We start from the raw sequence: 24,236 nt of genomic DNA, 5'->3' as shown, positions 1-24,236 counted from the left end.
TAAAACAAATTTTATAATCTGATCTTTAAGAAAGGCAAAATCAAATCATGCTATTGCAATATATGTTCAAAATGTCTATTGTTCACCAAGTGCAAGCACAAGCTCTTTTTATGGTGTTTGATGCCATCTTGTGAAGCATTTGAAAACTGGTGCTTGCAATTGCCATTATAATGTTCCTATTTAATTCATCTATCGTGCATGAATATTTACACATGGGTTCCATTGAGATATTCCCACAGAAAAAAATCTGGAGATGACAAATTTGGTGATTGTGGATTCACAATCCTTTAGATATAAGACAGTTAACAAAGAATTCTTGCAACTGCAGAATCCAGATATTTCTAATAAAACTCATCTGCAACAGGTGCATAAAAGTGACTGGCAAAATAATGCTCAACAATGAAAATTTGTTATTCCTAAGGGTAATCATTTTACTTCCTCAATAAACAAAGCTATAATGCAGCCAATTTTATAACTTTTACACAAAAGTCAGAGTTTCTATTATTAAAAGTCACTATAGTGTCATCTTGTGGCAAGAGACATAATAAAAATAACTTGACACAATTTATACTAATATTTTGATGGGCAGGTTTTCAATCACCCTGTGTGTATGTGTATATATATTTATTTATTTATTTGATTTCCTAACATTTATAAATATTTATCTTCCAACATTCTTATATGCCTTACCACCATATAATCTTCATTTCTATTTTCAAACTATTATATATCATTGCAATTCAATCTGAAAAATATTGATAGAGATTTTACAAAATGTATTGCACAAAAAAGTTAAGAGTAGTCTTACATAAGATGGTATTTTAAATGAACAAGTTTACTATTTTTATTCACAAATATTCTGTTAAGTCTAAATTCTAAAATAATCTTCATGTTGTAGATCAGTTACAACTAATATACTGAATATGCATAGCATGATACAATATTAAGCATTAATGTGGATTATTAATTCTTGAAATATTTAAGCTAATATTTAAAACATTACTTTGTATAAATCATATTTCAACTGAAATATATTGATATTTAAATAAGTTTATCTAATGAAGAACTATACACAATAAAAAAATAACTAAAATTCAATATAAAAATTTAGATATATTTTTCTGCATTGCTGAAATACAATGAAAAAAAGCTGAGTATACATATATAAATAGAATATTTTTCCTACTTGTCCATAATAAAAAATAAATGGATGCTGATGATAACATTAATTTTAATTAATAATAAATTTCAGATATATCATTATATAAAAATTTTTTTTCAAGAAATAAAATCCTAAATTTTTTTTTAAAAGAATGCTGTTGACATCTCAATTTTATATTAAAATACAATATGATACAGCATATGAGTATTTAGTACCAATAAGATTCCTAATTCAAGTCACTATCTTAAAAAAGTAATTGAAAGTTAAGATTTTTTTGAAGTAATGATAATACAATTAAATACAAAGTCAGAAAAACAGTCAATAAATTTTTTTAGATATTTTCATTTAAATATTAATCTACCTTCTCCATCTTCTTCTTCATCTACATCACTGTCACATTCTCCATCCATATCATTTTCATCATCTTCATTTCCTAGGACCAAATAATTTTGATTGTAAAATTATTGCCCACACAAAAAGGTCGTTTAAAAAACATTCTAAACGTTCAGCATTTTTAATATTTTTTAAAAATTATTCAATATTTTAAATTTTATTGATGGTTAATTGTCATCAATTTTCTCATTTAAATTTTTAAGTAAAATTATAAATTATTTAGTATTAGTTGCTGAAAATTCTCTCTCTTTTGCACAAGAAAAGAGAGCTTACCTCATATACATATCTCTGATGAGCTTAATTGTAGTTAACTATAAACCTATTATATTTATTATTATTACTTCAATGAGTACAGGATAGTCCCAATATAATCATACAATTCAAAATTAATCTTCTATTGAAAAATTCACATAAAATATATCAAAAATCTCTTTATATTTGAGATCATAGTGACAAGTGATAGGCACATTTTAACACATCATTTATATGCATTAAAAAAAAAGGAGACTAGAGTACATAAAGTTGAAGACATCATATTATAATCATGTAATGAAATAAATATTATTATTTTATAAATTAATTTCTACACAATTAATTTTCTACCATAATAGGCATAAAATCTATACATGTTTCATTCCTGACAAAAGGAATTAAAATTATAGATGGGTCAGAGCATCTCTCTGTAACATCAATAATAATATAAGTTAGAAAAAAAATAGTGAAAATTTATCACAAAAGTATCAAATTTTAGCCAATTTTGTTTTATTGTTTTATTTTCTAATTTAAAATCTTTTTCTTCTTTTCTAAATCCATAGATAATATGCATGATGAGAAAAAGAAAACTTCACCTCAAACAAATATTCATATGACACGTTCAGAGTACTATCTAGTATTATTTTCAATATATATTATTTTTATGTCCAATCAGACAATTCAAAATCATATTGTTTTAATCATTATAGAATTTTCTAAAATGTTTTTCCATTATTCAATATTCTTGAATTTTAGAAGAAATAACAGTATGTCATTTGGCATTTATGTACTACACCATATATTACATCTTATGCCAAAAATTGTTAATATTAACATTTTGTAATTTAAAAGAACATTTGAGATTCAAAGAAGTATTATTTCATACAAGTTCTTTCCCTAATACACACACAAAATTATTATTAAGAATGAAGTAAATGAAAGTAATCAAATTACAAATAAATGATAATTGATTAAATTAGGATATATTATCCAGTATATTTGAAATACAATATAATATTGATCTTTGGCTGAAATATTTACAATTACATTGGAAGAGATATTAATTTTGTTAAAGAGAGAATTATTGCAACATAGTACAAATACTCTTCATACATCATCTATCCACTTGAGAAAAATGAAAATATGTCTTACTAATAAAAATATAATAGTGATATTGAACTATTTTATTTTAAACACATTACTTGTCAAATATGTTTCCATTAAAATTTACATTAATATAAAAATCATATATATCTGAATACAATTCAAAATTTTTGAATTTTATGTTAGCATTTGAGAAATATGAAGCGCACATTTACACAGTTGAAAATTATGCTAATGATTAAAGATTAAAGAAAACAATTCACAATTTTTTTGGTGAATTATTCTGCTAAGAAATATTTTTCATTCATTCTGTGTATTTATCAAGACTGTTGACATTATATTGTTTAACTAAATACAAGAACACTTGAATCATGCAATGCCATAATGTTGTAAATGCCATTTTTTTCTAATATGTTTTATTGAAGAATTGAATTCTAAATGCAATGTTTTCTGCCACAAAAGAAAATTGTGGTGATATTAGCAGTGTAAGTGGCTGTATTTTGAAGATGAATTTATGTGAAAATATAATGTTTAAAGTGTCAGGAGTGCAAGTCATGTGACTTTTGGTGCATAAAACATTGCAGTTTATATTTACATCATTTTTGATATTCCAGAGAATTTGTAACCTAGTGAGTTTTTTACCATTTTATTGTAAAATTGAAATGAATTCATTCATTAGAAAAAATGTTTTTTACCTCTCCTGAAAAGTCTTTTTTTGGCATTTACAACATTATGGCATTGCACACTTCATTTATCTTTTGAACATTAAAATCAAAAACAAACATCATTTTTCTCATATTTATAAAACTAAAAAGAAATTAATTTTATTTTGCAAATAATTACACATTAATGTTTCACTTAATTTGATTTGAACATTTTAGTCATAGTAGTCTTAGAAGGAATTTATTTATTCATTCATTCATCCTATTTTAATTTGATGTTTGTACGTAAGATATAAACAAATATTTTCTTTTTTGATATACACATTAACTATAACAGTAAAAAAGTTTTTTAACTTATTTTTCTTTCTATGCAGAGTATCATGATCATAAATATTTTTTATATGCTTAGATAATATTTTTTTGTAGTTAATATGATTCAACTTTTTAAAATGTACTTTGAAATAAAATAGCTTGTACTGTACATATATAATTCTTGTTAAAAGTGTAACACTATTGTCTAACATTTCAGAGAAAAATTATAAAATGTTTAGTGTTTTAGAAGATACTGAAATATTAACATATTAAAATTAACACAACAACAAAAAGCAAAAGAAAAACTTTTTCATAATTTCATGTACCCAATTTGAAATTTTATAAAAAAATTGTACAGCTTCTCCAAAATCTGTAAAATCAGACATATTACGATATATTTAACTAAAGCTCCTGTAGAAAGAATCTATTTACTCATGAATTGTCTGTGGTCAAAAGATAAGGCTAGACCAGGCATGGCACATATGGCCTGTGGACCAGATCTGGGCCCGTCTAATGAATTTATGTGACCCGCAATCAATCTTTCAACATTAGATACTGAAGTCCGAATAGCTCGATGAAAAATTCTGACGCCAAAAAATAAAAAAAAAAGGGACAACAACTCACTGTGCATTTAGAGTTAACCTTCCTATTACAAATCTCATAAGTACAGCATGAAGTGTTGATAAAGCATGATAATGTGAAAAATGTATCTTTAATCTCTATCTACAATTCAGTCTCTATGGGGTGACACCACAATTAGATCTCACACCACCTCAAAATCTTCCTAGGGCAGCCTCTGGAAAAAGTTCTTTCCAATTTGGCCCTGGGGCAAAAACTGTTGGCAACCCCTAGGCGAGACTAATACTGAAGCCATGATTAAAAAGCTAATTAATTAAAAAACAAAATTATGACTTACAATGCAATAATTCCTATGATAAAATTACAAGTGATAAGAACTTGTTAAATAACATAAATTCATCTGAAAATATACTTAACTTAAACTAGAAAGTCTCCTTCATCAACCTAACTATTAAATTTGTTATCATATTGTAATATAAATAATATTTTGTTATTATTAGGTTTTCAAAAATAAATCTTAGAAATTTATACTTTCTTTTTTACACACCAAATCAACATCATTAATAATGTACAAATTTATTGTTAATACTGTTTTTTTTATGGAATTTTAATTAGAAAGGTCCTGCATTTATCAACTGCAAACTCCCTCCCATCTCATTTTGGCATCAAGAAATTATCAGCTTATCTTGAATAAAAATTTATTATTAAATCAAAATAATAAAATTTGGCAATAATAATAATAATCATAAAAGATTTAAATTATTAATTTTTAAAGAATCATTCTGATATTCTATCACCTGAGCTAATATAATTTAATGGGTGCTGAAAATGTTGAAATTTTTATGACAGCAACATATAACAGATATTACCCATCTCTTTGATACATCTGAATGTCTCCATTATGTAATCTTAAATAACTGATTGAAAAATAGAAAACTTTAAATTAGCGATTATCAAACATTTAATGCATAACTAACATTTTCAGTTATTTTTAATAGCCTTATCAGAGTATCCTATAAACAGAACTATACTTTATGTAACTTGTACTTTAAATATAACTTGTTAAATCAATTATTACTGTAATCTAAAGAATGTTACAGTAAACCTTTGATTTAACAAACTAACTGGATGAGAGGATCTCTGCTATTGCTGAAAATATTAAGTGTTTTAAAAGCATATTAAATTAATAATGAACTTAAAATGTGCTAAAATGTTATTATGATATATAAGTATGAAAAAACTAACAACATAATACTCATTAACTCACTGTTCCAACCATTTTTTTTGTTCATGAATAGAGCATGCTAAAAAAGTTTTAAATTTTTCCTTCAGGACAAATATTTTTTTGTCTGTCTGATTTGATGGATCTAAAGTCCATCAAATCAAGGGTTTACTATATTTACATACAATTTATTATAATAATAATAATATTATTATTATTTAGAAAAATTAGTTAATCCATTCCTAATAAATTAAGTTCACATTAGAAGACTTATTTCATGGAGATCTCAAACCAAGCCTTCTAGACCATTTACATATACCACTAACAGAAGCATATATTACAGAAAGAACTCCACCACCTATAACCTACTCAGGAAAGACCAAACAGATGCTATAAAATTGCTGGGTTTTACAGAATATCTATCATTGACAATGTGTCAGGCCAGAGCTTGGAATACATTGATGCCATGACCCAATCCTTATCTATCAGAATTGGAGAACAACAGTATACAATAAGAAAAAGTTTACTCTCTGCAGAAGTTGCAAGAGCCAGTGGATGTTTTATGGTGCACAGCTGTGATTATGCCAAATGAAGTGCTGGATTATTTATTGGGCTGTAATAAGGCTAATTAATGATTCATCCTTATTGTAGCACAATAAATAATCCAGAAATTTGTTTGGCATTTCTAATAGAATTTGACTGATGTTTATGCTGAGAGTACTAAACATATAAGAAATAGACACCACCTCAGAAGCACAGAGGAATGTAAAATATAAATCAGAATTTAAGGAAAATACCATAAATTTCAAGAACCATTTGCAATTTCTCATTCCTAGAGACCTTGTTTCAGATACCCATAAAATATGGCCATCTTTTAACATATATTGATGTAAACTAGGATGGGATAACTAATTTTTCTGCATGAACATATAATTATTATAAATTATGTATAAATAATTTTATTTAAATCTAGTGATATAATATTTGGCTCATAATTTTGCACCACTTAGTGTTAAATTCCTGCATTCAAAATTACTGTCAGAATTCTCAGTTCTATTCATGTTTCATTATCATTTAGAAGTGTTCTATTTAAAGAACCTGATGAAGGCTACTAAAAATAGCAAAAAATATTAGTTGAGCATCAAATGTTTGATAATTGTTGATTTTCTGGTGCTGTGCTCTGAATCCCTTTTTTAAAAAACATTATTAATTTTGGTTTTAGAACTGTACAAATCAAATTCCTTAAATTATACAAATTAACACTAGATACAAATTAAAATTATAATTAATTTTTATTTAATTTATACAGTAGAACCTCGAAAACTCGGCTCTCGATAACCCGGCACTCCGGATAACTCGGCCACACCCTGGCAGGGCAAAAAAATCCTTAGTTAATTAATTTTCATTATAGACAGCTTTATAAAAGTATAAAACCTCTCATAAAGTATTTTTCTGAGGTGTGTCTTATCAGGTAAATTACTGTACACAGTGTATTCATTAATTTTCATTTTCATGTAGTAAAGGCTCTATGCCTTCATAAAGGACGTACTTTTCCTTTGTTTAAGGGTATTTGGGCAGTTTATTCTCTGTTATATTCTCAAGTAAACAATACATACAAGTACAGTACAGTATTTTCTGAGGAAACACTCGTACTTATTTTTTTTAACCCCATTCCCGATAACCCGGCATTTTCACAAACTCGGCCACCCTTCGGTCCACATTAGGCCGAGTTTTCGAGGTTCTACTGTATTTAATAAAATTTTGCAATTTTATAATTTCAAAACTCCTAAATTATTATACAATTTTAAAAAGTACTATCAGACATCAGAGAAATGCTATAAAGCATTTCACTAACTAAGGATTTTGCCATCATAAATATTACAAAACTGTCAACAATGAGTCAAGGTAAGTCACAAAAAATATCAGAACAATTCTTTAAAGGTTTGTTTTTACAATGTGGTAACACTAGAACTACTTCTTCACAAAAAACTGATTTTCAATTACAGCGATTATCAATTGAATGAAGTTCCATTTTTTTTTTAACCTATTGTTCCACCATCTCCATTCTTTTTTCAAAGGTGTCTAGCCTGACAATGATTGTTTACACAGCAAAAAATATTTACTACTGTAAGTTTTTTTTACTGAATTTTATATTTAAAATGTCCAATTAATTGATAATCTAGTTCTTGAGATACAAACTATCTTTCTCCTAAATTTGCATTTTTTTAATCATTAGATTTATTCAATGTTTGACAATATGCAAAATTTTGAATCAAAGTTGAGAATTTGATTCATTTATTATTGATCAGGCTGAAAGTTCTTTGTGATTGAGATGCAGTTCAGATATATGCTGCTACTGAAATATTTTTGATCATAAGTTAATGATCAAAAATTTTACTCAATATATTTTACTCAATATATGCTTCTCATTTTTCTTTTCCTATATCTGAATATATTAGTTTAATAACATATTAGTTATAAAAACTATTTTATAATCAAAATTACTAAATATATTTATAGTCACACTAAGACTATACTTATAATTTAAAAAACAAAACCCAAACTAAAGCATTTAATATTGATCTTTTGCACCATCCTAAGTGTAGCTTATATAGCATTTTATAATATAGATGAAACTAGCAAATGGCAACAACTTTATACTTTACAGAGATGTGATTTTTAGAATCATCAGTTTGTACTGGGCCGAAATTGAAACTGGCCATTTTCAGTGACTAATGAGAGACATGACTTTAGACAGATTTGATTGTATATTAATAATAAATGAATAAATAAATGAACTGTTTGTCAGATATTTAGTGAAAGTTGTTTAACAAAACTGTTATTGTACTTGATTTTGATTGTTTTATGCTAATGAATTTTTCACAATAATGTACACGTATAGTTTATTTATTAATTTTAGTTATATATAAATTAAAAACAGTTAACAATCAGAAAAAAATATATATACCTGAAAATGTCTCATTTTAGAGGAACAGCTTTTAATTTTATGCTGTTTCCTCTTGCAATTAGACAATTCCAAACTGCAAGGAAATATTTTAACATTTCTACTTTCAATCCATAAAAGTTAAGCAATTATTATTTTACTTATAATGCAATTCTTTATACGTATAACTTCATAAAGAATTGGATATTATTATTTATAATTAAATTTTTACAAATAATATAAACATTAAATTAAATATTTCAAAATTAAGGAATATCATAATTATATTAAATAATCAAATATAAAATTCTTAATTAAATGGTTATAATAAAATGGCAATACCAATGAGCATCTATTCAAATTATTGTTTTGTTGCCTACAGTTAGTAAATAAATATACAAATAATTTATCTTGTTAAATTATAGTGATTATACTGATATGTTTTCTTTAACTTTTAAATAATTAGCTATTGATGAAATTGTATTTATACCTTTATAATTATTACTAATATAAAAGCCATTGTCTATGTGAGTATGTGTGAATTCCTTATAACTCCAGCAAATTTTTGTCCATCCAGATGAAATTTTGGTTATATTCATTTTATGTTCTGACAATAAGTAGAGGATACTTATTTTGCAGAAATATTAGTTATAGCCATGAATCTCAATCTTTTTGAAGTTGGGGAACACTAAACTTTGGCTTTTTTCCCACGGAATACTTAAAATACATCACTTTAAGTAGGGGTGGCAAACCATTTTGAAATCAAGAGTGCACTCGGTCTAGTATATGACGTCATTGGCATTTGCTGATTACATTCCCATAAAAAAATTAATTTACATTGTATTAATTTTTCTTTTGTAACAATTTTTAATTGCACATTTGATTTTTTCGCAGAACACTTAAAGTGGCTTTAAAGAGCACCCATGTTCCAAGGACCATAGACTGAGAACAACAGAACTATAGAGTAAATGTTTTTTGATTTGGGATCAGCAATCATTCTTACATAAATGACCACGTGTTGTTCATGCTCAACAAGGGCATTTCCCTTAAGTTGCATTTTTAAATATTTTGGCGAATGCTTACTTTATTAAATTTAAAGTTTAAACTCTAAAAAAGATAGCCGCATTGTGTTACTTCTATAACAATTTTTTTCTTTTAAATATTTCTAGGAACATGTGACATTCTACTATCCAATTGGAAATAACGATCTAATGAGCCTGTTACTTAGAAAGTGTTATTGCTCATCTAACTAACATACATACAATTCATCTTTGTTTTATCAACATGGAATTAAAAAGACTTGCTATTTTGTTGAAAAAAAAAAAATTGCACAAGCAGGAGAAAGCACAAGAGAAAAATTGGTCAGGCAAATTCTAGATCTAAAAGAATATGAACAACTGAGACCCTTGAAGGCTGTAAAGTCTGACTTGAGAGCAACATCGGATAAGAATGACTTTGTCAAGGGCTGCAGAAACAGCATCACAATGCCAGGCTTGAGCATAAACTACTTAATTTGTAGAAATATTAGCAACTATTCTTGAATTTCTTGAAATAGCTACTCTTCTCAATTCTTCAATCTCTACTTTCTCATAAAAAGTATTCTGTTATGCTTGACAAGAGAATTTCTAGTTATTGTATAAATAGTATGAAAATTTTGTCATTTATTCCTTGCTTTCTCTTGTTATTTTTTTTCATTGTTATAATTTGCTGTTTAACAACAATATTGAACAACATAATGCTTTAAAACCTAAAAATAACTGATAAATATGAATGATTACTGACTGACCAATATATCTGTAAAATCATCATCAGAACTTCTCCAGTTTTTAAACTTTTTAAAATTTTGATATATTTCATGCAAACATTTTAGACTACATAATATGTCATGTTAACGTAGATTCACTTCAAAAATAAAAATTATTTTGTTCTTAAAAATATTAAAAATAAAAATTAACAAAAAAACATTCTGCACAAGTATATTTTCTGTACAGATAATACACAGAAAAAAAATTTTGTGTGCATTATCTTCAATATGTAATATAAAATACTCTCAGTAATGCCTGATGGAAGTTTTACTTTCAATGTATTAAGCATCTGACATAATTAAGTTTTGTAATAATTTAATGTTAATTATAATAGACATAGTTACTGAAATTTAAATGAAAAATGAAAGTTAAAAAACAAAGAATATAAAGTGTTCAAGCTAGGGATTGATATGCCATGTTTAGTGGGAAAGTATTCACATTTAGTGGGAACTAAATGTTTAAAAGCTAGTGGGAAGCTTGCCTACAAATTGGCAATAGTACCAGAAATACCTGCGAATCAAATAGTGTCAGAGTGCTGGATATGTTAAACTAACAAATAACCAGATTACTAAAATTGTACCGCACCATATAGACAAATCTGTGATTAATCAAAAGAACAATGTTCAGATAAGCAGAGACTGCCTACTTCTCTAATATAGATTCTATTCCAAGCATTTTAATTTAAAATAGGTAAATTCTTCAAAAGAATAAATCCATTTCTCCTAATGACAAATTTTTATTCAGGAATTTAATCTAAAATTTTCTCAAAATTTCTGGGAAGATTGTAGCTGAATAATAATCCCAGAAATTTAGATAAAATGCCATATATAATACACCAGGAATGTAGCCACAAGGGATAGCAATTCCCACACTACTTCATACTTTCTGCCATCACCAATGTCACCCCACTTGGTTTAAAAGTAAACACAATGTAGAAAAATGTAATAAGCATGGACATTATTTTCAATTTGGTTATGCAAGGTTTCTTTGGTCAAGATGACAATGGTAAGTGTCACTATGTACTTTTGTTTCACAAGCAAGTTTCATTCAGACCCACATTCTGTCTCCCACTGTCTCTCTGCACATAAAATTTGGACTTTGCCAAGCAATCCAACATTTTCTGGCTAATGAAGAGACACTGCTGTATTTATTCACAGGCAAATTCTGAAAATTTTTTTGCATGTCTAACTCTTCTGCTACAATATAATGTACAGTACAGTATTTTCACTAAATTGTAATTCATCTACAACCTGATAATCAATCATCTGTCTTGTTCTAGAACAGACCTCACTCAGGATACATTTTCATCCATTCTCAATGTGATTGACCATTCAAAACTATGTTCATCTTCAACTCTCTTTAAAAGCTTTGTGCCATTCAAACACGTGCTGATAAGGCAGCTTCTCCAAATGCCATTCTTAGCATTTCCAGTCTTCTGAAGCACTTTTTTCAAATTTAAAATAAAACTTAATTATGTATCATTGCTCAATATTCTTGTGTTTCATTCTTATGATGTCACTGAAACATATACCTCCACAAATAATTTTCAAATCAAAAGTGTTAACAGTAACAATTTTAACTTTCACTGAATGAAGAGGAAGAACATAAATACAGTAGAGCATCGATTATCTGACCTCCGATTAACCGATCGTTCTAGTCGGCAAATTTCAAATGTCCACTAGTGATGTGGCACTACAATAATTGGCTATGTCTTGCTACTTTAATATTATTTTAGTTAATTTTTTGCGTGTTTTAACTGGCAATGTCGGCTCGACCATAGAAAGGAGGCCAGTATTTAAACGAGATTTAATTTTCTAATTATGAGTGGTTGTTTGTTTTGTGAGCAATAAAATAATTTTAAAATAATTTTTAACAATACAATAGTGACGACTATTATTTTAAAAAAATTTGTTAGGCTTAAAATCAATGAAAATTCAATGCGAAGTTGGTTAATAGCAATATACTAATATACTAATTACATGGGATATACTACTGTATACTAATAATGTATTTTTTTCGTTCTTTTCGGTTATCCGATTTTTTCAGTTATCCAACGAACCTGAGTCCCCAATTGAGTCGGATAATCGATGCTCTACTGTATTGGCTAATCAAATATTATTTTCACCAGTTCTTTAGAAAAATAAGTGTGTATATATATATATATATGGCGAGTTCCAAAAGTGATGAAAATACTTATTTTTCTAAAAAACTGGTCTATATACAGTGGAACCTCAGTATACGTCTGCTTTAGAATACGTCCAATTCGAAATACGTCCTGTTTGGACGAAACAAATTTTGCTTGGTATACGACTTAATTCAATTATACACGCCATCTATGAACAAGTAGCACTATCAGTGTACTACACTAGACTAGACGTTCGCGGTGCTATAGTTTATAACTTTGTTAAATTTCTTCTGATTTTAATTTGTAAGTAACATTTTATTATTTTTATTAATCATGAATTGCAAAAGGGCAACAGAAAAATAAAAAAATGACTAGAATCACAACGGAACTGAAAAAAGAGATTGTTGAGAAATATGAAGGTGGCACGCGTGTTCGAGATTTAACGAGATTTAACTGTTGCATTCCGTATTCCGAGAACGACGATATCGACAATCGTGAAAAATAAAGACATTATTAAATTTGCTAACGTTGCGAAAGGGGTTAAATCAATTTCTAAACAGAGATCGAAGACATTAGATAATGTCGAGAAATTGCTTTTGCTTTGGATAACTGAAAAACAGTGTGCCGGCGACAGCGTATCGGAAGAAATTATTTGCAAGAAAGTTAAAAGGATACATGCTGATCTCATGAAAAATCAAGCAGAAACTAGCGAGGAAAGCCAGGTGTTTAAAGCCAGCCATTTTTTTTTACAGGAGAACGAATTAATCATTTTTACATTACTTCTTATGGGAAAGGTTGGTTTGGTGTACGTCCTATTCGGTGTAAGTCCAAACACCAGGAATGAATTAAGGTCGTATACCGAGGTTCCACTGTATACATATATATATATATACTGTATTAAGTATTAACTGTCTTCTTATACATGCTACTAATATGAAGTTACAAATAGTTTTGCCATTTGACATAAGGCACATAACAGTGTCAGACTGGATCTAAAAACATTAGTTGACAGAAGACAAAAGGAACCCATCCCCAACTATAAAGGCTACCATTTTAATTTTTATAAGAAATAAATAAAATTTTCAAAATGAAAAAAGGTAGAATTAAAATTTTTTTTAAATAAATATATATGTTTTAGTAATTACAATGTATTGTATTAATACATATATTGTACGGTACATATTATGGCAATATACAATGATACTAAATGTAAATACAGACTGTTATAATTAACAATGGATAGCAATATATACAGGGTTTGTATTCAAATTTTTGTTTTAAATTCCACGACTTTACTTGTACAAATTCCCTGACCCTCACATCCCTTACGGTATGGCACATTAACAAAATAAAACATCACTTGACTTACTATGCACATATACTATTGCTTGTCAAACCTTTTAACTGGTTATTTTTTCTAATTAACAATTATAAATTTTTTTATAATCGATGAATTAGTAAAATTAAAATAAAATAAGAAGGAATTAGGGCATGTCTTATCTATATAAAACTAATTTATCCTGTTATCAATTCATATGTGTAAAACTTCATGGCTTTGAAAAAAAGAAAAATGCCATTAATTATTATTTAAAAATTCTGTATAATCCATGTACAAAAGTATAAATTTATTAGGTTTGTCCCTTAATAAATTTTCCAAACTTTATAAAATATTAATAAATCGGGAAAAAGTTTCAGAAATCAAAAATTGTTTTGTTATGCGATCAAAATTATTAAAATGAAAAATAATAAATAACTTAATATCAATTCAAATGGTATTATTTATCATTTTGGTTCTTTGTTATCATTTTTTTCATCAGTTCATTCATATTTCCTCAAATTGAAAGTGTAAATTGTGAGAGCTAGAGTTAAATTGGTCAGCCATACAGTCAGCAAACAAAATCAACAAAAATCAATCAAAAAAACAATTCCCTGACTTTACACAATTTTTTTCTGAACACTAATGAAAATCCCTGACTTTCCAGGTGTATAGTAGGAACCCTGTATATATGATTCCAAATTCTTCTAACAGTGAATTTCTTAGCCTTGTCTTTATGATTTTTAGCTTTGAAAAATCTCTTACATTGGATCTGAGTAAGTGTGCAGATGACTTCATAAAATCCATAAAGGTTATCTATCATATGCCTTGTCATGAAGTCTGTTGGATGCCAGAATTTTTAGTACACATGATGGGCAAATGCTACAAATTTTACACTTGTTACAACCAGAACTCATTCTCATCATAATTAAACAATAGCTTTACCACATCAAAGTTTGAAGCAAATGAAAACAATTTGTGGAAAGAGCTTGATAATACCTTCCAATGCTTCATCTTCAAAGCCCTTTTCTGAAATAGTTTTAAAGTTTGCTGGATTCAACATTCTCCATTAAATCCATGCAGTAAAAATATCTAAACCATTTGTCTGTAAATAATTTGATAATAATGGTGTGTTTTCAAATACATTACAAGTAAGTAAATGCTGTAAATATTGTTTCAAACTTCAGAAGATTTTGAGTATAACACTTGCTTCTTGCTTTGTTTTTGCATAAAACTTGTCTGAATTTCATATTGATAGATAAGCTTGTGAATAGATTTACAAAAGTATTGATAGCAGCATCATCAAAATTTTCAAATATAGTTGTTGCTGCATTAAATTTTCCTGATCATCTTGTCTCACCAATTAGCTTTAATTATTTCATTTTTTTCTTTTTCTAGAGGTTTGCCAATAACTTCTACCCATATAGCTATTCCCTTGTGTGATTTTTCCAAAACATTTGCTAAATCCTGGGGCAAATTGAAAAAACTGCCAGGTACTAATTTTGTTGTTTCAGTTATCATCAAATTCAAAATATGGGCATAGCATCATATATAGAAATAATATATGATGCTATAATAAATGATGAATAAAAATGCTGATTAGCCACATCAGTAATTTTATTTTGCAAACTATTATATTGATCTAGGTAGCTTGCAGCTCCTCTGTACTATCAGATATATATTTTTTAGATCAATTTTAAGATTCTGTGATGTTTCAGTCAGTAGATCAAATAGTCCCTTGTCCTATACCATTATTACTTGGCACAATTGAAAGTAGTCGCTTACAGATAACACTTTTAAGCACATACCAAATGATAATGTAAAACTAATTGATGAATGAATTACCTTCTGTTGAATAAACTTGAATAAAAAATATTTTGCTTAAGAAACTTCATGAATAATTATTGGATTGCAATTTGAAAAACTTGTAGACCTATAAATTTCCATGCTCAAGAACAGAGTTAGATAGTTGAAAGCTGAGACCAGATGTGGAAAGATTAGGAGGCAGGAGGCCCCGATTAACTGTATATGAACTTCTGATGCAAACTAGAAGTCACGTTATTTCAATTAAAAAATTTTCCCTGGAAAAGAGTTAGATAGATGAATGGCATGACTTTATTGCTAACAGAAAAGTATGATGTACAGGGGCAGACACTAATAATTTGAAGTGGAGAACATATATTTTAAATTAAATAAATTAAAAATATGGTAAAAAANAACTTCTGATGCAAACTAGAAGTCACGTTATTTCAATTAAAAAATTTTCCCTGGAAAAGAGTTAGATAGATGAATGGCATGACTTTATTGCTAACAGGTGGAATGATGTACAGGGACAAGTTACTACTAATTTGAAGGTGGAGGACATATATGTTAAGTAAAGAAATTAAAAATATGGTAAAAAATTGCAGTGCAGCATTGTGACAATGTCACAATAAATAATTGCTCATTTCTTGTATCACATTCTTTGTAATTTGGATTAACATATTAGTTTTCAGATATGTAATAAGTCCACCACAGCCTTCATTTTGGTATTCTAATTGTTTGTGTAAACTTGTGTTATATGATAAAACATGAGCTGTCACAATGGTATCATATTTTGCCATCAACTACAATACTAAAAAAACCCACAATTCAGAATCTCATTTTCCAGGGTACGCCAATTCATTTCTTTGACCTCATAAAGGTAGTGCTTGTTTGCCTAACATCTTTATGGATGTCTATAATCCATTATATTTTAAATTAAAGGGCATAGAGCTACAATATATAAAAATATTAATTAAAAAAAAACATATCCAGCACAAAGTGAAAAGCTGACAAAGCACACTCAATTGAGGCCAATGCAATTAAAAATATTTACTGTCTTTGCAACATTTGCAAAGTTGACCCCAGCTGTACATCATGATTCCACTAAATTACAATGCACAGTTTCAATAGTAAAGATCCAAGCCTATAAATGTATGCATCAGCTTAACATAATCCAAACAAGAATTATTTTTTCATAGTTATTTATTATATTTTTAAAGTATCCTTAAAAATGATTTTATTAAAATAATAATACAATGTAAATTTTAGTTGAATATAATAATCATATTGAAACTTCTATTATATTTTAAGTTACTAAAAGATCATTAATAGTTTTAACATATTGTCTAATGTTTAAGAGGATCCACCTGCAATCAGGCAAGCTGACACCCTGGCCAGTAAACAACTGGCATATACTTTACAAGATAAATAATTGCAACATTAGTAAGAAATTTTCAAAAATCAATATCTGTACTTTTATATAAAACTAGGCTAGGAATCCCCCCACATACTTTTATAATTCTTTTCCACACCTCTTTACATCTGCACCATTTTATAACTCATCATCATCATTTATGTCATTATTATTTATTGGTGTATTAGTTATTGGTGTCTTGGAATCATATGTGATTCTCATTACTTTTGTCATTGCCATGCTACTGCCAGATCACTTGTCATATCACTTTGTTGTGAATTCTGCCTTAACTCTAAGCTCTCAAAACGTTTTCCTACTATGTAGCTAGAGACTAACTTGTTTTCACCCCTCAGGCTACAAAAAGAACTTATGTAGGAAAACCAGTCAAACAACTTTTCCATCAACTGATTTCGTTTTAACAGATAAGGCCAATTTTGGCCAGTTTCATAATAAAAGGAAAGAATAACATTGTCATTTGACCCATTTACAAATGGGAAAAACAGCTTTTATTTACAGGATAATAAAATACTATGCAGTTTGTTTATCATTTGGAGTAGGGATTGACACCAGCTCTACTGCTGATCTCCCTCTAGAACAGTGTTTCCCAACCTTTTACAGTTAGTGATACGCTTTGAATTTAATAAGATTCCTGTGACACACCATAAGTTTTAAAATAAAAATGTTTAAAATTTAAGTTAAGGTTGATTTTTTTTTAAATTTTCGATAATACAGAAGTTAAACTCATCAAAACAAAAAACTCACAACTTTATAAATGTATTATAAAAATAAAAATAATATTTAAATCAATACATAAAAAGCTAACATTGATCTTTAAAGACAATAAACTCTAATATTTATAGAAGCTTTAGAGAGATAGTAATATGCTGATGCCACAACAATTGGCATTTTAGTGAATAGGTATTCAATGCTAAATCCTGGGTTCTACATGTAAATCTACTGATTGGTAAGCAGTAAAAATGAAAGATAAATAAAATTTTAAAAAGAGCTTATACAAAATTCTAAAAAAAATATTAAATATTTCCATGACATATCTGAGACCCCAAAGACACGTGTCATGGCACAAAGGTTGGGAAACACTGCTATAGAATAATAAAGTTTTCATACCCTGAAGTTGAAACACATTTTCTCCTCCAATTCCAAACAAACCCAACATCAAATGTAAAACTTGAGATAATTTATAGCAAAGTAAAATTTGATGTTATTTTATTGCTTTATTAGATCAAATTACAATAAAATAAACATAAAATACATACAGGTATCCCTTATACAACACAGAATTTGAAAATTGGAGACATGACATCCCTGTACAAAATGTCACAATTTTTAAGTGTAAACACTGTCATTTGAATTTTTTTTTTATTCAAGCAAGTCTGCATGTTGTCTCATATTTGCTCATGAATTTTAGAATATTGAAATTTTTAATGTTGTTTCATGTCTTTCATTCAATTTTCTTTAATAAGAACTGATTGTACAATTTTTCTTCCTTGTCCTAGCTTCCTACTCTAGCTTTCCTATAAACCAAGTGTTGCTGTTGTTGCTCTAAATTAATCCAAAAGACTGTTGCTGTGTTTTATTTTTACAGATTGAATTAAAAGTTACTGCATAAAAAGATTACATTTTTAAAGATCTCTTAGCAAATGCAAGCAAATGAAAATATCACATTTTATGAAAAAAAAGTAGAGAAAAATCAAGATGTTGCCAATACTTCAGATAAGATCAACAAGAAAGCTTGACAGATAATGATGTTTTGCCAAAAAGAAAACGATGCCCACCAGTGGCCAAGAGGATAACACCATTTAACACTGGTAGCTGGTCATGTGTTTGCACCTTTCAATGGGCTGGCTATATAGTTTTCTGGGCTTTTTTCACATTTGTAACACCTAGAGGTCAATTTTCCCTCATGAAGTCTTCTCAGAGGCATCTTCCTTTTGGTAGATTGTTTGTGTGTCATGTTGCCATATGCAAATAAAACTAAATGAAAACAAAACATCCTCATTTAATGGTGTTTAGCAGTAAAGAAAAATTAATATTAATGTGAATTACTTTTAATTGCAAGTATTAATTAATTATCAAGTGCTTTAATAAACAATTTCTCTTCATTAAAAAAGAATAGTATATTTTTGGTAATGTTTGGAACCTGATCCTATGTTTTCTACTAGTCCTTTGTTTCATATAGATTTACATAATATGGCACTTTTTTGGAACGAAACTACTGTGTTATACAGGGGATAGCTGTACACATTTTTATCAATCCATAGGTATTCTGTATCATTAGAAAGAAGACAAAATACAGAAATAAAAGATATAATCAGAGTTTCTGATGCAATGCTGATAATTTCACAATTTTGAAATAAAAATTGGCATCTTTGAGATGACATGTGACACAACAAAGACAAAAACCACATGAAACAATGTAGGATTAAACTAAGCAATTGAAAACTTGTGAACAGTATCTTTCTTTGTCACATAAACAAAACTTTTTCTTCCACATTTTACCTTATTTGTTGTTTCAAAACCTGATACAGTGGTACCTCAGGATACGAAATTAATCCATTCTGAAACTGAGATCGTATCATGAAAATGTCGTAAGGTGAATCATTTTTCCCCATACGATTACATGTAAAACCAAATAATTCGTTCCAACACGAAAAGCACACTCAAATTAAAGCTAAGTTGTACATTAAAAACAAAATAACTATAGTAAGGAAAACACTGAAAAATGCATTTTGTAGTTGTAAATGTATAAATAACCATAATAGAATAATAATTGATTAAAAAAATGTAGTTTTATTTGCACTTTACATTTGAGGATAGACAATGGTGGAGGTGTAAACTGGTGGCGGAGGAAAGGGAGAAGGGAAATGATAATAAAACTTAACTTACATATAGGGAATTTGATCCCGGTCCTTATTTCTAATCCCGGGATTTCGGGATTATACTTAGTCAATACCGGGATCCCGGGATTATTTCGGTATTGAGGGTTAATAAAAAATAAGAAAATCTTACAGAAATCAAATCAAAATTTAGACAAAAATCAACATATTTTACAGTATACACCTAGCTAATTTAATCACTCTAACTAATCAGACTCAGAGTCAGACTAACCAGACTTAAAATCACTCAGTCTTCATGTTAAATTTATTCTTTTTTAAGCATCACTGAGATCTCTTTAAACTCACATAAATTGAAAAAACCTTTATGTAACAAACTATGCAAATAAACGTTGAAAATTAACAAAAATCTCTCTTAACATCGACTAAATAGACTACTTTCATATAGCAACCTAGTAAGTAGGTAGTAAGATAAGTTTCTTAGCAAAAAGTATTTAAAAATAATATTAATCAGTCACATTTTTCTTAAATATAAAGAAAACTAATCTAATAGGAACATTCTAATTTGAATTGCGAAAATATGATCTGAGAAATAACAACGCATCCAGTGTCTCATCACCAAGTCTGCTTCTCAATTTGTTGCACATATATGCAGCTGCTGAGAAAACGCGTTTAGGTTTGATGGAAGTTGGAGGAATCGTTAGTAAATACTTATAAGCTTCGAGGACACGGGGAGGATGGAAGAAAACAGTCCGGTCGACACGGATCGGGATTGTAGGAGTAAAGGCTACAATCCCGATTGTTTCGATCATTGTAAGCATGTCTTTCTAAAAATAAACGCGTTAATTTTGTAAATTCGGTCTCTGTGTGAGTCTCTCAGCGTCCAGCAAACCACTACCCCGAAACGTAAAAAGACTTTCTCGCATCATCCTGACAGATCGCGGGCAAGGCGAGGGTCATAACCTTTTCACCTAAGGTCGACCCCCCCTAAGCGAGTAGCGTCAGGTCTATATTAACCACACTGGCAAAACAAGATGGCTGACACATTGACAGGTAAAACGCACTGAGTAGTGCTCTCGACTGCGCCAGAAAATCGATTGGCGCCCGCGAAAATTCAAAAATACAAAAATGAAGTATATTACCAAGTAACCCAGTGAGAACTGCTTGCCTATCATTTTAGTTGAAAATACAAGAAGTTTTATTCCAAGCAAGCATCGCAAGCCCGCTTGGTTAATTTCTGCTGCTTGCTTGGAATAAAATTTCTTGTATTTTATATTAAAATGATAGGCAAGCAATTCTGTTAAAAGCACTGGCACTGAACGTTTCGCTTCATGCAGTCTATTTTGCAATTTTTTTAAAATGATGTCAATCCCGAAAATCCCGGGATTAGGAAAACTTAATCCCGAAAATTTTGGGACTGAAAAGTGGTCGGGATCCCGGGATCCAGATTTTCGGGATCCCGGGATCAAATCCTCTACTTACATAACATAATGTAACAATAACTTAAAATTAATTTAACACTAGTTTTTTAATCTTTTCTGTTTCATATTTTTTTTTATTTTTTTATTCACTGCTTTTTTGCTTTCTTTCCTTCACTTCCACTAGCACTTTCACTGGATAGAGGTCACTTGGCAAAATATCTATCCAAAGAGGTTTGGCTTTGCCTACTTTTAAAATGTTTCTAAAATTACTTAGGCAAATGTCATTACTCCGAGCAGCAATATGGCCAGTGTGAATCTTTTTGGGATGTTTCTTTTCAATAAAATCAGTCACTTTCTGATAATACCTCAAGATTTTTTTTATTGAGCGAGATCCTTCCACGACGAAGCAAACACATGGACTGAGACCGATGAACAAGTGAATAAAAAATGGTGCTGCAAACTAATGTAACATCGTATGGTGAGTTTTTGTTCGTGTCATGGAGCAAAAATATGTTCAAATTTCATGTCGTATCCTGAAAATTTCGTATCCTGAGGTACCACTATATTAATTTAGTGAAACTTGGAAATTTATTACATTTTATGATTTGCTAAGTTTGATAAAAGGTTCAGTCAAAATGGAAATGTTAATATTGTTCAAATTAATAACAGCACTTCACAACAAATATAACTAAAGTAAATAAACAGAAGTCAAGCATAAGATATAAGAAAAAAAGAAACCAGATTTGGTTTATAAAGTTATTACGTAACCAATTTAAATCTATCAATTTATAAAGTTTTATTACGTAACCAATTTAAATCTGCCCATCACCTCCTTTAAAATAGTCCCACTCTATATTTATGTAATGATGCTAACACTTCTACCAAGCCTCAAATGAGCCCTGGAAATCAGTTACAAAAATTCTGAAGCACATGTTGAAATTCGGATAGATCACTTTGATCATATCAAAATGCCAGTCCTTGAGCTTCAATTTCATTCTGTAGAACAAAGAGAAGTCACAAGAGGCTAAATCCAACAAGCAAAGAAAGCAGGGAAGACTGCCATGTTGTTTTTAACCAAAAACTTATTTTGATGTCTGTATTTGTGGAGCATTATGATGGAGCTTGGTTTAGTTGCAGTACAGTCCCAGTCTCACACAATTGACTCTAAATATTACAGTAAAAATCTAAATTCATTGTCTGGCCAGGAGGAACAAATTCCTAATGCACAATCCTTTTATGATCAAAAGAATAATGCTCTTCACTTGTCTTCTTGGATCTTACCAATAGCTTAGTTCCTCCTGGAGCATTTCAAAGGTCTCTATGGCAGCTTTTCCAAGCTTAATGCAAAATTTAACACTTGCTCTTTGTTTGAGTTTCAAATTCATTATTGAATCACAGCACAACACTAACTCAATATTATAAAACCATTTGTAACATGTTGGTTTTGGATTCAAGCATTCTAGTTTGAAAAGTTCAATCCCTCTTGATAAATTGACACTCAAATATCTAAAGCAGCTATCCTTGGTAGTAAAAAGACTATACTTCTCACTACCACTAAGTAGTAAAAACAATCTGGTTTCTTTTTGATTACACCACTTATTAAACCAAAGGTTGCTAATGTTTTCAGCTAATAAGCATCTATTTAAATTTTAAAAAAATTTAGTCTTTATGTATTTTTTATTAATAAGCATCTAGTTCTAAAGTTTGACAGTATTCAATCAAACTTCCAAACAATCAAATTCTAGATGCCTAAAGATGGCTTATTAACCAAAAATATTAGAGCATCTTAGGTTCTATTCTAGATTTCAAGTAATCAGTTTATTTACTTTAATTTTGTTTGAATTAGTTTTTTTTTTTTTTATTCTTAACATACACATCTTAAGTAAAAAAAAACTGGTAGTCTTTTCATTATCGAACAGAAACACAAGTTTTTTAACATGTCCTTATTAATCATTATTAGCATCAATACATGTCTCAAACATTATATAAATAAAAGTATTTGTCTTTTAACAATTAATTTTATGCTCAGTATAATAAAATACTATCGTTCTATTCATGAAAACTATTCAAGTCATCATTTAAATAAAGAAGTCTGGGATAAGAATTTTATGCCATCAATCATTCTACTCACCATCTTCATCTTCTGCATCAGAATCCTCTGCTTCTTTTTCTTCTCTATCATAACCATCTAGGAACACTAAGTTAGATATAAGATTGAAAACTTTTTCTCTGTACTTGTCAATATTTGTAACTTCACAGTTGAAAAGATCAAGATTTTTAAGGTTTTTGAATTCTTTCTGTAATAAATTTTAAAGATGATTTTATAGTATCTTATGAAACCTTTATAATTTAGTAATGTATACTATTATAGAATACTATTAACACAAGCTATTGATTTTAGCAACATATTTCATAAATATCAGGTCAGTCCATAAGTTCCTGCGTATTTTATGACCTTGAGAAAAATCTTGTTTTGCTGTTAAAAATGCCAGTCTAATGTGATACTTTTTACACTGAAGTGTTAAATTGGATCTCATTCATATAATACTGTTCAGAATTGGGAACATTTCAGTTGTTTATTTTCGTTAAAATGGAAGTAACAGATGAATATAAGAGACATGTTTTATACTTTTTATTTTTAAGTGATGAGAATGCTACAAATGCAGCCAAAAAATTAAATACTGTTCATAATCAAACTGTAATTAGTGTAAGGACTGCGCAGAAGTGGTTTGAAAGATTTAGAAATAATGATTTTAGTGTGGAGGATAAGGCTCGTACTGGAAGACCGTTGACTTTGATGATGATGCTCTCTCTGCACTAGTTGAAGCAGAACCATCTTTAACAGTTGATGAAATTGCGGAACGTTTAAAT

General features: G+C 28.7%; 1 pseudogene; it reads right to left on the bottom strand.

Moving 5' to 3' along the window:
* Window positions 1-1,488: 1,488 nt before the first annotated feature.
* LOC111642507 lies at window positions 1,489-23,671 on the bottom strand (annotated as a pseudogene).
* Window positions 23,672-24,236: the final 565 nt, after the last annotated feature.

The sequence above is a fragment of the Centruroides sculpturatus genome, unplaced genomic scaffold (assembly GCF_000671375.1).
Source record: "Centruroides sculpturatus isolate CEXI.00-Female unplaced genomic scaffold, Cexi_2.0 scaffold1700, whole genome shotgun sequence".
Taxonomy (NCBI): Eukaryota; Metazoa; Arthropoda; class Arachnida; order Scorpiones; family Buthidae; genus Centruroides; species Centruroides sculpturatus.
Note: the sequence above shows the minus strand (reverse complement) of the source record. Positions and strands in the feature narration are given on the sequence as shown.